Genomic DNA, 19,772 nt, shown 5'->3' with positions numbered 1-19,772 from the left:
TGGATAGATAATTTTTGAGCTTTATTGTAGTAATCATGATCATAAATAGTGTAAAAAAGTGTAAAAAAGCTCGTGTAAAAAGCTCGTCTTCAATGACTTTAGTTTTATTTTAACTTTGGTATCATTGATGTATTTGTTGCAAGTTCTTATCACAATTACTGATGTGTCAACGAAGATTGTATATATTTATTACTCATTTAATCTTCATGTTACCACGGGGATTTTAGTTTTTGAAGTGAAAAAATAAGCTCAAAATAAGCTCACCACCCCCAAAACAAAAGCCTGTACAAAGCTCAATGCCATGAAGATCGTTGCCTTCATATCGATCAAAAATACAAAATAATATAAAATACTTTCGATCACCTAAATTCGTTAATTTATAAAACAATATCTAAGAACTGCCTTATTTTATGAACAGTGAATTATTTGTTATATTCGAAGAAAATCACCAAAGCCTAAGCGAACAAAAATAATTAAAATTAACCACAATAACCGACATAGGGTTATAGTTTGAGTAAAGCTCTAGGTTCTATCTTAAAGATCATGATTTTAAAATTGCACAGATATTTTTTTTCAAAATTATTTTTAAGATCGGCAATTTGATCATTATTCCTAACCATGGTCCTAGAACCATTATTTATAGTTTCAAAGTCTAAGTGAACAAAAATAATGAAAAGTAACAACCATACAGTTTCACCAAAGCTCTAGGCTCTATCTTAAAGCTCATAATTTTAAAATTGCACAGGTTATTTTTTTAAAAAAACTGGGAGACTTTTTACAAGCCCAGAACAATAACAAAAAATCTATATATACATAATGAAAATCAAGTCCATTTTTCTAATTCAGTATCAATCCAATTATGATAAATAATGAAAATTAACCTGAATAACCAAGATATGGTTGCAGTTTGACCAAAGCTCTAGATTTGACAAAAGCTCATAATTTTAAAATTGCGCGGGTATTTTTTTAGGAGCGGGTATCATTAAAAAAAATTTCGAATAAAAACATGAAGACTTTTTTCAAGTTTAGAGTAGTACAATAAAAACTATTTATATACGTGATATTTTGAAATTAATTCCATTTTTCCGATTTTCAGTATCAATCCAATTATGATAAATAATGATAACTAACCACAATAACCGACATATAGTTACAGTTTAACCAAAGCTCTAGATTTGACGAAAGCTCGTAATTTTAAATTGCACATGTAAATTTTTTTAGGATGGTTATAGTCAATCCTATCACCCCGTTTTGGTTGACGTTAAGTTTTAGGGCATATGATTTAAAGAAGAAGTCTCCCATTTTTTTTTTTAAATCACAGAGACTTTTTTCATGAACTGAACAAAGAACTATATAATATATAGTTTTTATTTTATTTTTCTGAACTTGAAAAAGATCTTCGACATTTTTTAATTTTTTTTTTAATAATATGAGACTTCTCCCCCATGATATTTTAAAATCAATTCCATTTTTTCGATTTTCAGTATCAATCCAATTATGACTATTATGAGAGTTTCCTGAGCAGGTTTATAAGTAGGTACATCCTATTCGTATTTATGTTTTCCGTTCAAGGAACAAGCAAAAAGCTTGCAAGTGTCATGTTGTGTGTTTATAGAACAGAATATATGAATAATGTCTTATCGTTAGACCTACACACGATAAAACATTGTAAAGAGAGGTCCATTGACAATCGCATTCGGAATAGCAGTAGTTGTCCAGCGTGGGCTGCTCCAAAGATGATCTTATAATAAATGAAAGACGGGAAGCACTTCAATGCTGCCTTAGATGGCGGAATTGTGTTTAAGTCAACATGAATTAATTGGACAATCAGGAAACACTGGTCGTGGTTTAGATATTTAACCAGTGGCGCCTTAAACCAAACACGGATACTTAGGTATCATCAGAATCGAGGCACGATGAATACATTCGTCAAATTTAGAAAAAGTTGCGATGGCAAATAATGGAAAATGGGTTTATTTTATAAGCAAAACTCAATCACTAACATTTGGTTGAATACCACATAACATTTTGACAGCTTTTAGTTCCATTTTATATGAGAAACGGTAAACTAGCTTTGCCATAACATTGGTCTATTTTAGAGCAGAACTGGTCCCTATATATGGCAATATCCAACAACCTTGATGCAACATCTAACAAACAATAATACTGTATTTTTACCATTTATTCACCAACGAGCAAAGTTCTCTTGAATCTGATCTCCTCCTCGGCTAGCGACAACTAAGTTATTAGTCTTAACTGAATAATAACACGTTGCCTGATATGATAATATTATAAATATATACTAGCTCCCAGTTAAGCGCTTATATCTGTCGCTTTACAACACTTTACATATTATGCAAATCAGGTTCTTCTTTCCATTGAAGTTCCAGTTGCCTGTAATAAGTGCATCCCTATAATTTCGATTGTCTCAAAGATCTCACTGTGCGCGACAAATTATATATTTCGAGCAATGAGAAAAGGAAACAAAAAATTAATATTTTTGTTCACAAGTTATCAGTAATTAGAGTGGTGTCAAGCAGTAGTGACATCGGTTCCCACTTTCAATATTGATAGCAAAAGCGATTATATAGCCCGTAACCAGCATACGATGCTTTATCAATAAAAAAGCTCATTAGTATTACATAAAATGTAGTAAGGAATTCATCACACTGAGATAGAACAACTGTTTGGGTTGCCATCTATAAAGCTACGTCTTTAAAAAAAGTCAGCCCAACTTATAAAAATCGTTCAGTTGTGGTTGCTGTTTAATAAAAAAAAGTTATCAATAATAATAAGATGTATCAACATTTGTTCATTGCTTCTGGTAACAATCAAATTTTGAGGACTGATCTTTCATGAATCACAAAATATAAATAAAATAATTTTTTTGCCAAAAATATTGACAATTTTTCACCAAAATGGGTCATGATATACGTTAGCCTACTAATGAGTCATGATGTATAATTGCATTGAGGAGTAAATTAGGTAATGATATGCCAAATTTTTTTATATTCTTTAATCTTATTTCAATATATAAACAACAGCAATCACAACTTTTGAAAAGGTTTGGTGAGGTAACATCATATAATTTCTTACTTCCTAATCATGCATAATAGAAGGCAATAATTTCTTTGAGATTATCCATTTTCTTGAAGATGAGATGAGTGTGTTGATAATAATACTACTGCTTGATATAAGGTTGTCCGGAGAGGGAGGGAGGAAATTGAAGCTGCAACCTTGCAGTTGTAGCACAAAGAGGACAAAAGCTGTAAAAATACATCTAAAATCACGAATATGTTAGAGTACCAAATAAACACAAACACCTTGACTTAAGTGTATTCTAGATCCTCCCCACACGATTTAATGCCTAACGGCGGTTTCCATGGGGACCAGAGGCAAGGGCAAAGCGGATGTTTTAGTCGGTATTATACGAGAGCGCTATTGAGTCCGACATACCCAGACAAAAAACAGTCTGGGATGCATAAAGGCATTTCCTTCGCTATACAAACAAAACCTTGACTTAAGTTTGTCTTAAATCCACCTTTTCCGATAATAAGCTCACCACCAAACTCCAAAAACCATCATCACCTCCAAACACCATCAATTCCTCCAACTTTCCTTTTCTCCAGTATCTTCCTCTACCAACGCCATCATCGCGGTTCGAAATAATAAATAATATTTCCGCGAGTGGCTATTTGCATGTTATTACACAGCAGTTTCTTACCTTCTGCTGCTCGAATAATAAAAAAAAGTATAAAAACGTGTTCGAAATGATTTGAGATTATCACAGCGAGTACTGCAAATACATATAATACGCCTTTTTTATCAATTCCTCTACCCGCGGGCGAGCTAATTGCAAGAGACGTGGCTGCTGCCAAGGTCCCGAGATCTCAGCTAAATATACACCGCGCGAAACTCATGAATAAAATCCCTGATTGATTTTAATCGCGAAATAATATTTCATCCGGTGATATGAGAATAAACGATCGATTTTATTACACCAAGGAGGATATAAATGCATCGACTTATGTGGAACAGAAGGGGTTAATGGTATTTCAAAATTGTGAACTAAGGACTCATCAATTTCAGTACTTCTTCATATCGATAGGAGTATGCGGATCTAATTTCGAATAGTTGTCCGATTTTCAAAATTTTAAATTCATAGTTCTACAAAAGATCTTCAAAACTTAGAATTGCAATTGTGTGTTATTGTTTTTAACTGTGGTCATAGAAATGCTATTCACTGTTACGGTTTCAAAGCCTAAACTATCAAAATTAGTAAAAATGAACTACAATAACCAAAAAATGATCATGATTTCACTACAGCTCTAGGTGGCACTTGAAAGTCTCATAATTTGTGTTATTGTTTTTAACTGTATCATAGAAAGTGTTATTTACTGTTAAGGTTCCAAAGCCTAAACTATCAAAATTAGTAAAAATGAACTACAATAACCAAAAAATGACCATGATTTTGCCAAAGCTCTAGGTGCCACTTGAAAGCCTTATAATTTGTGTTATTGTTTTTGACTGTGGTCATAGAAAATGTTACTCATTGTTACGGTTCTAAAGCCCAGATTGTCAAAATTAGTAAAAATAAATACAATAACCAAAAAATGATCATAGTTTCACAAGAACTCTAGATGGCACTTGAAAGCCTCATAATTTGCAAGCAACGTGAAATCATTTTTTTCTTAGGACAGTTAAGTTCAATAGGTCATGAGGTCTGGAACACCTGGTATATATATACATTAGGGTGGTCCTTAATATGGATGTTCTCGAATTTCCTTGCTCCCAGAGACTCAAATGTTTCCAAATTGATAAAAAATATCTCTGAAGGTTTTAGCTCTTAATATTAATTTTAAGTTAGTTCGCCAGACAAAAGCTATTTCCACTTAAACATATATTGCTGAAATATTATTGAAGCAACTATTTTTGATTTTTAGTCAATTTATAAAATTTCCTGGCGGTTCATTTTCCCATCAGTTCATCCCATATATAACATAATATTATGCAGTTATTTTATCGTCCAGATTGTGCCAATGATCTTATCTACATTATTAAATTATGCACATATAAATTGTTCCTTATGTATGATATAGTAAAAGTGAGATTTTCCTGTATTTGATATCTTTATTACTCTCGTCTATTATCGAGTTATCTTAGACATTTTCAATATTTACTTGCCAAGCAATAAACGATGCAAATATACATCATTATATCATCAGTAATAAAATAGGTATATTATTAAATTCAACCTAACTAGGTTGTGAATGAATCAAATCTGTGATAAAGCTAACCTAACTAGAAATTATGTAATTAACTTTTGAGACTTTTGCAAAAAAATCAATACTATTTGATCACCAGCTTAATCCTAAATAAACCTACTATAGTCAAAGATAAAATATTAAATTCAACATTATTTGTAAATTATATTTTTTACTATCAATGCATATTTAGTGTCATTTTTGCATTTATTAGGAGAAGACGGAATAGATGAAAAATGAAAAAATCAATATTTTAGTAAAAGTAAATTAATTGACTAAGAAAATTCAAAAGCTATATAATTTGAATCAATAGTCAGAATATTTGATTAAATTTGAGAATTATAAAAAAAATACTACGATCCCATCACTAATATAGTCCTAAATAGATAAAAAATAAAATCTTAAATTCGTCATTATTCATAAAAAAGATTTTTTATTTTATTTCTTAATTTTGACCAAATAAAACTCTCAACATTCTGTTGTTTAAATATTCATAAATATTTATACTATTTGGCAATATTGCTTTTTAAGTAGGTGAAAATTTTACTATCTACGGAAATCTGATCAGTAATATCATATCATATAATGTATGTAAACAAACTATTAGATTCAAGTAAATAAATTTATATATTTGTGCATAATTTTAACCATGTCATAAGGCGAGCAGGTTTATAACACTGAAATCAGATGTAAAATATGGCTAGAAAATTTCCTGTAATAATTTAGAGATATCAGTGACAATATTCTGCGATATTACTGTTACAATATTTAATTTATTTCCTTATTAAATTTCATGGTACATGATGTGAAAATTTATGAGTGCTCCATATGAAATTGACATAGTTTATGATAAATGTTGTAAATTGATTATGTTTCAACTATTTCCAAAGAATGCATTTTCGTTACTACAACCTATATCATCAACTTCCAAAAACAGAACATGTGTTTGGGATAAATAATATTGTTCGAGCCTCACAAATTTTATTATGTCAGGTAGAGGAAGATGGATTAATAAATATATCGTCAATATTGATTCAATATTATATCGTTAATAAGCTTGTTCGTAGCCCAAGAAGCAAAAGCTTTAGCCTTGCATTTTCTATTTCATCCCTATAAATTAACAAAAAAGTTATCAAGAAGTAGTGATAAGTTTTCATAAAATAAAACAATCATTAAATTACAATTTTGTTAATAAATAATATAGCAATAAATGAAAAATGTGAAAAACAGAAACGATGAGCAGAAAACAATGACAAATTCCTTATTTATCCTGAAATTTTGGGGCATATCAATTTATCTTTGTTATATAATAGGTGATATTTAATAGATAGGTACAAATCTAATTCTCAATTATGAAATAAAAAATTGTAATAATAATATTCTGCACTAATAAATTTATTCTAATATAATTTTCTTTTAAACAAAAAATCTAAGGTCACGTGACATTCGATATTGTCATTTTTTTAATAAGAATACCTGTAACATAATGCTTTGAGGTTTTGTAAACTGAGATATTTAGATTGATAAAAATCACATTTTTTACATATTTCATTAGTGACCCATAATATGACTGGGTCACCTATGATATGTAAAAATATTTTTTAAAATTGGATAGAAACATATCACATATCTAAATAACCTTAAATATTCATATGAGACTGAGCACATAATTTCATGAAATAAACATTTTTTAAATTATCAAGACTCTAGATACATTTTAAACTATTAAATAAGGTAGAGTAGAATTGAATGATTATATTTACATTATTATATTGATATATAGATATCAGACGTAGGATTGTAACTATTAATTATTTAAAGCATCTCTTATGCATTTTCAGAAATTTTTAAATCATATTTGTTTAAGGAAAAGCTATTCAATGAAACGTTCCAACGTACCTTTTGTAATACATTTTGTATCCATTAAGTGTCTTACATAAAAATTATTACCAATTACTTCACGAATTATGCAACATCAAAAAGCAACAAATGCTCAAGTACTCGTGAACATTTAATAAAATTTTAATTGACAGCAACTTCTACAAACGATCATTGAAGTCTCTTCACCGTCGACAACAAGTTGAGGAATAACAAAAGACGAACTATATTCCAACAATGTGAAACAGATGTACCATCATATATTAAATGATATTTCTTTGATGAAAAGGTAGTATGTAATCAAACAATTGTGCAAATGCATCTTAGAAGGGCCACACGAGTCAACGAGAGTTCACACGTCATTCAAGGAGGAAGATGTAGTAATTATTTCGAAGATTCCCAACATTGAAAATATTATGATTCTATGAAATTTATTAATTAATTTTTATCTGGCATATGGTCTACTTCAGTGGTTAGGATACCTGGCTTTTACTCAGGAGACTCTGGTTAGATTTCTGAGTTACCACCACTGACCACAAAAAATCCTTGATGCCATCTTTTTAGACAATTCTAATTATTTGAACAAAATTTAAAAAAGATTGGTACATTTTTATTGTTTACTATAAATGCATTAGATTAATTTTATCAGAGTGATTCACTAAATAATCTTAAACGGAATGGATTCAGTATCAGATTCAAGAAAAAATGTACCAAATTTAAATTGTATTTCATCTTCAATATACATTTAGTTAAGAAATAATAAGATAATTCCCAATCGAGGGCTTTGTACTAGAAAACATGGTAGGTGGTTCTGAAGTACTTTTCTCTATATGAGTTCCACTTTCTTCAAAGACTTTTCTTTAAGTTTCACTTGATGTGAAACTTCCTACTTCCCAGCTCACCCATTTGCAGGAGCAAGGTCAACATTGTTTAAACAAATATGACCATATATATATATATATATATATGTGTATATATATATATATATATATATATATATATATGTATATATACATACAAATACATATATCTACTATTTGTCCATTGATTATTTATCATTATCAATTAATCGAATCTGCAAAATGTTTACAGTATACTAGAAGCAGAACTTTACAATTGGATTTTCATTACCTATTTATACAAATATGTTGAAACCAGTTGTAATTATTTTATCTTGATTGGTGCTATTTTCTAGCAAATATTGTATTAAAAAAATACTGGTAATTTGTCCTAAGGCAAGTAACATGAACTTCCCAAAATTGACTTAATCAATAACAGTTTTAGAACTTCAGCAAAATCTGTTCAAGATTTTTGGCAAAATCTGGACGATGAAAGAAACTGCGAGTCTTTATTTAGCTCTATCATATGGCTTTTAAATTTTTAAAATCGATTTTGAGAAAACATCGACAAAAGATCCAATTTTGCTCATACACCAGCATACTTTTTCTAATTTTGATGTCAAACGATTCAGAATGAATACATCGAGAAAACAAAGCAGATTTTCTGGAAAAATCTCAAACTTCTCTCATCAAGTTAATAAAGTGTAATTAAAATTACAGTATTTGCAACCGAAATCCAAATCCCAATTAAGATCAGAAACAATTACCAAGTCGAAATATCCGGATGAAAGTAAACTGAAAAATATCCAATCGATGACTTCTTATCAGATGCAAATAAATATTTATGACAGCAATTAATTTGGCAACCAATTAATGTGTTGAGTATTTGAATTGTTTTAACAGTACTGTTGTTTGTTAAGAAGATTTTTATCTTAACTTATGAATTGCCTTCAGGTATGACGAGGAAATCGTTAGTTAGTATCTTCACTTTCACAATTGGAAGAAGATTAGTTTTGTAATTGATATTTCATTTCGATTTTCGAATAAGACATTTTCATTTTTTCACAGAAAATATAAGAAATCCGCGATCAATAACATCATGTTTATAAGATCCAAGTACATTATTTAAAATAAATTAAAATTCTCCCAATCCAATATCGCACCAGTACAAAGTATCATTTATATCCATCCATATTATTAAAACCGTAATGTTCCAAGAGGCAATTTATAAACCGTATGCATATTTGTCATGTTTTTCTGGAACGAGTGCCAAATATTATTCGAATAATGAACATAAGCGTTAAATTGATTGAGTGGACACAAAAACGTTTAACTTTTAATAGGTCACTTTGGAAATGATCGATTTTTCGTATTCTGTCGATGTCGGTAGTAAGAGATAATAAGAAAATAAGTTATATATTTATGAACCAAAACTTTCTCAGCATGTTAATAGGTTAAAATTTATCCTTCACCAATTTTCCATTCCTAATCAACATTTAGCACAATGTACCATTTTCCTTCCCAGTTTCTCCACGAAAATCAGATCTCGATTGTAATTAAATTTCTCTATTTATTTATCACGCACCTATTAAGTATTATTATAAGGCGCAGGAAGATTAGTTTTATAATATGTTTTATGGTAGTTTGTAATTCTAAACACAGTATCCGTATTGATGGCAAACTATTAGAGAATTTTATTGTGCAAACTTTCTAGTAGGTGTATTAAGCTGTAAAGCCAGTTTATAAAAGTACAAAGTACACGTATATCGCTTCTATCTAATTAGGTCTTTGATCATCTTTGAAGATCACGTGCGATCGTTGATTTTAATGGAGATTACTAAAAGTTGTTGCATTTTACCTGTATTTAAATAAATGAAGATGAAAGCTCGAAGAAGGGCAAAAGTTTTAGAAGGGTTAAGATCTATAGCACAACAAGAGAAAGCAAAATCATCAGAAGTTCTTGATTTTATGGTCCGACAAAATTAGCCGTTTTGGTATTTTAGCAAGTAACATTTTATTGTGTTTTTTGTCGGATTTTTTATCGATTCCGAATCGATGTTCTTCGATAAAACGTGTGAGAAATAAATTTTTTACAATAAAATATAAATCACTCACCACACATTTGGACGTGTCGAGAATCTCAACTTCTGTTGTCACGTTGTCAAACGTGACGTTATGCCGATACAGCAAATCTGAAAAACAAAAAAAAACATTAAAACACAAGAAATGAATGAATTAATTATATAGAATAAATCTTTTTGCATTTTCCTCTATATTTGAGCAATAATAAAAAATCCTAGGAGCTGTAGCGATCAACCGTTCCCGAGATATTCGCTAAAAACCATTCGCTCCTTTTCACATATTAAAAAATGCGTTTTTCTCGAAAACTATTTGAAGTGCGATCGAAATTTTTTAATAGCATTTTCCTTACGCCATAAGGTATCAACGTTGTGAAAATCATCAAAATCGGAAACAACTAGCTGTAAGTGGAATTCTGTCTTAAGGCAATTAGGGCATCGTGCCTTAAGGCAAATTGCTGGAACTTCCCGTACCAAAAATTATTATTTTTTTTAAAAACGATTAACATTTTTGAAAAAAATTTACTTCGAAAAAATAAGATTTTTGAGAAACTATAAATTGGACAAAAAATTACTTTTTTTTGAAAAAAAAAAAATTTTTAAAAAAAAATTTTTTTTTTAAATTTTTTTAAAAAAAATTTTTTTTTTTTGAAAAAAAAATGGTTTCTTTATTTTGACATATTTTGGAAGATCTGAACTTGTTTTTCAAAGCAATCGTACTGCTTTAACTGCATAGAGACAAAATATAAAGCGCGTAAGCGCGGCGTCGCTGTCTAAACATTGATACGGAACCCATAGGAAAATAAACAAAATTTATACTTATTGTTAAAATCTCTATAAAATATCTGAAAATTTGATGTGCATATGTCTAATGATCATTTTTGACCGCCAAATGGCATTTTTTTTTACTTTTTTCGTTAGATCTCCGAAACCGCTAGACCTGCCTTTATGAAAATTTGATCAATTATTTACCTTGTCAATACAAGAAAAATGTTTTTTGAATTATTAAAATCGGACGCTCCGTTCTCTTAAAAACTGAGTTACCGTTTTCGGCACTTTTTGCCCCGTATCTCCGGAACGGCTAGACCTGCCTTCGCCAAAAACTAATCAGCACGTCTCCTTATCAATACGAATCGAATGTTTTTTGAATTATTCAAATCGGTTGATCCGTGTTCCCGAAATCGTCGACGAAAATTTGTATCCGCACATACATACACACACGCACACACGCACACACACACACACACACACACACACACACACACACACACACATACATCCATTTTTTCTAAGGTATGCCAAAATGTTCACAAACCTCTGAAACGTAAAGATATATAAAAATTTTCATTTTCGATTTTTTTGCGATTACTATAACTTACCCTACGGGAAGTTAAAAAATTTAAAATCGGATACAATACAAAGCCCTAGCATCATGCTATAAATTCAGTTTTTTCTTATTTACTCGGCAACCGTTGACAATATTAAAATGCAGTTTTTTTCACGTTATTCTAGCCTACAAGACAATTCACCTGACGCTTAATTGAAGCTTCTACGTGCCCGGGAAATATGTGAAAAGTTAAAAAAACCAACAAATTTTTCGTCCATTTTTGAGCATTTTTTACTTTGAAATCTTTAAGCTCTTATAACTTTTGAACGAATCATCATAGGACCTTGATGTTTTCAGATGAAATATTCGGAATCCAAAGATCTTTAACCCAGTATAAAAATTTTTAAAAAACCTCCTACCGTTCGCGAGATATAGCCCAAAAACTGTTTCAAATTTACAAGTTTGAAACAGTTAATCTAATCTTAACATATGGTGATAATATTTTACATAGTAAACTGATAACTAATATTAATTTAATCAATACATTTCTGTATGTATTTCAGATCGAAGTTTCGCATCAAAACCAACAATTGGTGACTTCATCAACTATTTGGCAAAATGATATTATGGCTTAAATTTCAAAGATTTTATATAGTAAAACATCAATTTAGTCAACATCCAGACTGTATGTATTTCTGAAAAAAATAAATGCAATCGCAACCTAGTAAGCCCTATGAGCTATTGAGCTGACTTCTTAAACGACGTGGCTCTTATATATTTGGCAACCCAAACGGTTGTCCTATCTTTACGCGATAAATTCATTTAAATAAAAAATTCAAAGCATTATGTTTTCTTCTGTTCGGTAGTTGCAAAAGTCATAGACCTGGAAATAAATAGCCGTTTTGCGATGCTCGGAAGATATTGCGTAACAATGTAAAAGAACGTCTGTCGGCGCATCCTGGCGAAGATTCAAAACCGCAAGACAAAAGCTGATGCAAAGAGAACAACTTAAACAAGGGGCTGGTAAACATATCTTAATTTAATATATTACAATATATTTGACGGTGAAATGTATGTGTTCGAACGTCTTTTCGTTTTATTATATTGGTCATGAAGGTGACAAACTTCAAGGCATTAAGCTTTACACGGAATGGTTGCTACCCCTGGTAGAGGGGGTAGCGAAGTGTTTTTAATTGAACTAGTGGTTCACTTCAAAAAGTAAAGTCCGCTTAACAACATGTAAATAACCAATAAAAATAAATATATCTTTCTTCATTTATAACAATCAGTGATTGTAATTAGAACTGCAACAAATACATAATATACAAGTAAATCGGTGTTTAATACAATCCACAGCTACAAGGGTTAAATTATAACCCAACAACCTAAATTATTGAAGGAGAGTTTTAATAAATTCTATAACTACGTAAGCAAAAGTACAGTATGAATAAAAGTTTGGATGGCATAACATCAAATACAAAAAAAAGAATGTTTTTTTATAATTTTAGTATCCTAACAAACTTTATGTTCCCAGATAAAAAAATCAAGATAGTTAAAGACTCTTCTTTTTTACTTGACATTATGCCCTACAAGATGTTATATTATGTTATAATTTGGTTTAGGTTTGTTCCCCCAGCTCTCTCTCCAATTCTCAGGTTGAGATAATAAAAGCAGGTAAGGGGTACCTGAGATCCAATTACACGAATACATAGTAAGTTTCTTACGACTACAGAGGTAGAACAAATGATCGTTCTCGAATGATCTTGAGCAAAAACCTTCTTTTCTTTCAGCTCGTTTTGATGAAATGATACTACGCAGAGCCATTACGATATAAAGCTACTTTTTCACTCATAGGAAAGGAAATATGGTGTTTAATTTGTTACATTACAGGTAGGTATTTTAACTCATAAAAGGACAAAGTTCATATGAAATCATTTTTTTTGAAAAACTCAAAAGTAAAGTCACTTGAACCTCTAAAATTTGTAAATTAATCGCTGAATTGTAATGAATATTTGACATACCTTTTTTAAAATTGGTACTTCCTACAAATCATATGGATTATTATACATAACAAAGTCATCTATGTGTCATCCTACAGACTTATTTAGTGATGTAGTCATAAACCTTAAAACTACATGGATTGCATAAAATAATTGCATAAACATAGAAGGGGACTGTGACGTCACCTTCTGAACGAGCGTAGCCGACAATCGTAGAAGTGTCTCCCGATTGTATCTTTGTACACTTGGGACACAATAGAAAATATATGAGGCATTTTAACAGTTTTTACTACAAATTTATACAAAAAAGTGGCATTGCCAAAACAACGCTATGTTACGGTGTATTAAACCGGAGAATTGGGCCAAAAATTCTATTATATTTATAAGATCTTACGCTTACGCATTATAAGGTTTTATTAAATACAGCAAATATTAGCATAATTTAGTATTACAAAAAATCCCTTCTAATGTGAAATATCATTTAGAAATGATATACAAAGTGTGTACAGATATTGGCTTTACTCAAACGTGAGTAAAATTTATTCAACTGATAAAGTTATCCCCGCGGCTAAATTGATAGTGTGTTTTTGATACGGCCAGTTCTCGAACGAGCAACCGGCTCGACTTTTTTGCAACAAAAATGAAATGGATTCAAGTTCAAATCTTCGATCGTGGCTAGTAGCATTTTATATTTTAATATATGGCATTGGATTGAACTAAGTACCAACTTTTGCATAAACGAGTATCAGTTGAAATAAATATAAACCGAAAGAATCATAAACAGGAGATAAATTTAATCTATACATATGCCCATACAGTCTTATTATAGAAACATGTACACCCGAAACTCTTTCTCTAGTGTTACTTTTTAAATATTTTTTAAAAAAAATATTTATATATATATATATATATATATATATATATATATATATATCAATCCCAATTAAAGGACGAGTTCCAAAAACCTTCTTACACGACTTGTTCTCGAGATAGGTCAAGAATGTCTCATAGAAATTGGTCACATGTCCTATTGAATATTCTACTATTGAATAATTTATCATTGTTCTAATAGAACGCCAGGCGATAAGGTACCTAGATTCTGTTAGCCTAGATATTATTTTATATTTTGTAATGTGAGAAGCAATATATTACAGAAAGGTATTCGATCGTTGAACGGCGTCGAAAGAGATTTTGTCCCTAGATAAAATTCACGTGTAAACATATGGTAGACCGATTTGGGTTTTGTTAAAAATAAGACATTCTGTCTAGTTAAAAATGAGATAGAATATATGTGGAAATCGATGAGAAATATTTAAATGAAGTCTTCTTCTTTGCCTCATTAATTTCATTAAGACTTATTAGAACATGATATCATGAGACCGATTTCCATTTAGAAATAAAAAAAAATTCAAATTATGATGATTTTTTAGTTATTTTAATAAATTTGATTGAAGTTGAATATGATAAAAAAGTATATATATACCGCTCAATACAACTTTGCTTACAATTTTTCTTTGAAATATAGAATTTTCGTGTAAAAAAATCCATGTAATAATTTAAATTATTAATGTGTTCAGTTATCATGGTTTCAAACTGCTTACTATTACCTAATAATCATTTTTATGTTGATAAAGGAGGTTGCTCAGATTTTGGCTGGTTTCACCTATGTATGTGTATTCACAATCACAGCAATTAATTTAGTAAACTAAATTTCTGAGGTGATACGAGTTAAAGTTTATTGTAATGTGAAACCAAAAATAAATTATAAAAAAACGATGAATGATAAAATAATCCAAAATTAGGATAATCTTATACCTGTCTATAATTTTGTCATTTACCCAGATAATTCGTCAGCAATTAAATTGTATCCACACTTTCGAATTTAGGTCCCTGTAAGTCTCTTAATGTCCATCGATATAATTTTTTACTTTGGTGTGCATATATCGAGATTATTAAATGGCATGTACAGTTATCGATATGAAACATGAATGCATTGTTCGATTGTTCTTGTACGTAGTACATCCATTCACGTATGGATTTACCTTATAATAAGAGAGCTAAGAACCTATTTTGTGATCATCATAGACATATATTTTTCAAATTGTAACTTTTACATTTTGTGTGCAAATAAATATGTAACAAAACTTTGAATTAATTAATAATAAATTGAAATAGATTCTTAAATAAATATAGAAAATAGGATTTGGCAAACTTTTGAGGTTCTCAGCCATAGCAAAAATACGAAAACAGGTTGAGAATACTAGGAGACTATCCAGGACGTTGTAAGATCAAATTCATAACAGATTTATTTTAAAAAAAACCTTATGATCCACTTTGAGCCTACTAATACGTATCCTATATATTACTGCAAGGTACTACCCCACTGAACGCAGCAGCATGATTTATTTTATACTTTATGAGCAATTGTTTTATTTGATGTCTCATGTAGATTTCTCATACATCTTTAATGATTTATTACATTTCTAATAATTTCATTTACCAAAGCTCTCATATTACCATGTCGTGTGCTTTTACAAGTTTAGCGTCACGAAATCGGACGATTAAAAGTTGCATCGTTAATCGGCTTCATATGAATAATTTTCTCTTTGTAGATTTTCGCATTATAAACGAGGTTATATCTATAATAATGATGCCGTGAATTGTCGATTACCATCACGGATAATAGATTTTGAATAGACAAAATCTATTTAAATTTCTAGCGATAAGAAGAAAGAAAACTGATAGAAATTCAGCATGAAACTGTACCAGGTACGTTCAGAAAACATGATGAATGTTTTAGGTTTTATTCATTTTAATCATTTCACATTACAATAAACTCAAACTGATACCACCTCAAAAATTTTGTATTTAATTTATCAAATTAATTGCTGAGATTGTGAACATAGGTGAAACGAGCCAAAATCTAAACTATTTTTACTATGAAATATCTTATCAACTTTTACATCTCTCATTCCAGTGCTGAATCGTTTTTTTTATCTATGTGCCAGTATAATCATTTTTATGTACGATGAAAATATTACCGATTCGCCTTCGTTTTCTTCAGACAAATACTGGTTTCCCTCGACCAAATCAATTTTTTGAAAAGTAGTATAGTTATCATGATATTTTGAAGACTTTATATACTGATTAATATATCTCACATAGACTAAAACCATGATTGATTATTTAATATTACATAAAGTTCATTTATGACCCAATTACCTCATACTTTCTAATTTACTAGCAATATTATCTACTTGTAAGGAAGTATGGAAATATCATTACTCATTTATGATTTTATTTAATTATCGTAATAATTATTTTCTCAGCTTATTTTATAGTGCTATTGAGGTATATTTATAGCATATAACACCATAATGTTAAGTGACATGTAAAAATTAATATAGCTGCTTCAAATGAATAGTATAAATCAGTTAATTTATCTTTATAAGTATTTCACCAAATACTTACTGTTTTTCTTATTTTTGATGTTTTTGAATTTGCATTGAAATGAAATTCTTCAAGTAAATATTTGAATTATGTTCGTTTGTTCAAGAAAGAGCGGTCCACATGTTAACAAACATGTGACATGGATTTTACATTGTTTTAAATGTCTTATTTTATTATAAATGAGAATATGTCATTATATATGTATTGTGAACAGGTTTATATAAATCCGATAATGCAAATATGCAAGAAAGTTTAATGAAATCATTGTTATTTTGAAGTAAAAAATATTTGAGTAATAGCTGGCTAAAATTAGAGATTGCATTATAAATGTCTATGCATAATGAGACAAAATATTTTTATTGGTTTGTTAAATAAGTCAGTTAAGTTCTGAGCTTTAGAATCTAAAAGGATGAATAAATGTGTATATTGTCAATATATTGATATAAAAAATTAAACTTGTTTATTGTTTTTAAACACCGTTACCATTTGGCATTTTTCTCAGAAATAATGAATTCGTGTACATAATACTTCAAAAAATACAAAGAGTTCTTTCAGGTTTGCTCCTTTCAAATTGGTTTTATATCTTGTAAGAAGAATATCGTATTCATTCTCAATTTTTTTATTTTTCAATTATGTTTTCCGTATAATTTGACTTACTCTATAATTTTCGAACTTTTGCCGCGCTACCGACACCTGAAGAAGAAATTCAACACGTTTTTTTAAATTGTGAAAAAAAAATTTAATATATGTTTGTAAAAGTGTTTTTATAAAATTGCTAATTACTTTTGCCCTAATTATTCATAATTTTTATATTCAATTTTTTAAATATAAAATGTTCAAAAATTATATTATTCAACATATTATATAAACTTGAAAAATGATTATTGGTTTGATTTTCAATAATGTAATTAATTATTTATTTAATAAAAAAAAACATACCAAATTGGTGACCCCAACGTAACCCTATTACTAGAAAGGGAGTACTGTGGCGGCATAAAGGAGACTGTATTTTTGATGAGGTTAAGTATTGACTTCAAAACGTGTAATAATCATTATGATAAATAAATCAAACCAAAAATATATTATAAAGTCTTTCAAAATTCAATAGCTGAATGGAACTGCTCATAAAAAAGTTATGTTTAATAATAATTTTTTTAATAAAGTTTCAATTACGACCCTCAGTGCCAATGCAGGTCGATTTGCTTTAAAGAATAATAAAGATTTACCGTTTCGTTTTATATGTTTTATATAGTGAAATATAAATTCTATGAACATACAAAAAGCTTTAGTTAAAACATTATCTAAAAATTTAATGCAAGTTTAATTCCCAATCAATTTGCACATTGCATTAGAAGGCGTTAAATAATTTCTTGCTAATAATAGTTTTACAGATAGTATCGTGTAAGTTCAAAAACTTATTTTTACTGATTTTCACAATCATTTTAAAACTATATAAAAACATTTACGCATAATTTATTTCTATTTTCAAGGTGCACTTCCTAGAGAAGTAAGAGTATGTTTACTTCTGTGACACTCTACATATAAAGATAAACAATTTAAACGATATGATTATGCCATTATATAAATATAACATATGCTTTTTATCAGATTCGGTTTATAAATATTGTATTATATCGCAATTTGAATATTTTGAAATGCAAAAACACGAAATCGTGAACATCTGTTTAGCATAACGCGGACATGTGTTTTCAAACAATTCTCATAATGTATGTAACTATTGTACGTGGGTTTATATGTAACAGCAACTGAATTTTATTGAATATTTTATAATATGATATATATATATATATATATATATATATATATATAAATAGAATACAGTTGACTAAAAAAATATTCAACCGACGTTTCGCTGAAGCTTGTTACATTCAACTATCCAAAAAGCAATCATTAAGCGCACTGATGGCATTTCACACCTTTACCATTTTTATTATTTAAATAATGAAACGACTTTTTTAAATATCACTTATAATTATTCCTTTCATTTCACCCATCTATCTAATAACCAATGCAATCCCATCTTGAGGCTATTTTCGCTCATATTCCAACATCTCTAATTCCAAGAGAAAACAATAATTTAATTTTAAAAATTACAATCGTACAAAACTTAATGTTTGATAATGAATCTCTAGGGAATATATCGAATTATGATTTGATTAATTCTAGATAGCCTTTGGGTAGGACATATTTTTAAGAGAAATTAGAAATTGGCAATGATACATCGAATGCCGGCACATTGTGTATTGTCTAAGGTTATGGCAGCTTGAGGTCAAAATGTTGATTATCAGAAAGCGCTTGGTTAAATGTCTTAGAGAACCCCGGGCTTAATATAAATATATTATCTTTATACCTTTATTAAAATAATACATACAGGTACATACAACACACAGAAAAAACAAAAGTGAGAAAAACATATAAGTAACCTGGAGTGAACCTAATTTGCTTGCAACAGGTTGAGTAAACATCGATTCTCTTGAAATTTGAAATTAGGCTAAAATATGAGCTTAAACAATATTAGAATATAATATATTCATGATTATGAATAAAAAAAATGTAATAACTACAATATTATATCCAGCGCCAGAAATTCAAATAATATAAGATGCAGTATATATTTGGCAGATAAAATTATATAATTTAGATGGACAGATTATTATTTTTTGATCTCTACTAAATTATTTCACAATATAAGAAAAAATGACTAATTCAAAAAATTATTTAGAAGTTTCATTGTATCAAAAATTAATTTGTTTGGCATTGCATATGGAATATTTAGTTGATCATAGATTGAATAGTGCACATATGAACAGGATTTAACGAATTAATTCACTTCAAATATGAACGTAAGTAATAATGTATATTAAGTTATTGGTAAGAAAAATGTAATTAGGATATTATAATTACTAAAAACCAAT

Source organism: Ctenocephalides felis, unplaced genomic scaffold, assembly GCF_003426905.1.
Source record: "Ctenocephalides felis isolate EL2017-DRISC unplaced genomic scaffold, ASM342690v1 CF-g0.4_SCAFFOLD_03570, whole genome shotgun sequence".
Taxonomy (NCBI): domain Eukaryota; kingdom Metazoa; phylum Arthropoda; class Insecta; order Siphonaptera; family Pulicidae; genus Ctenocephalides; species Ctenocephalides felis.
The sequence above is the reverse complement of the archived record's forward strand: the minus strand, read 5'-3'. Positions refer to the sequence as shown.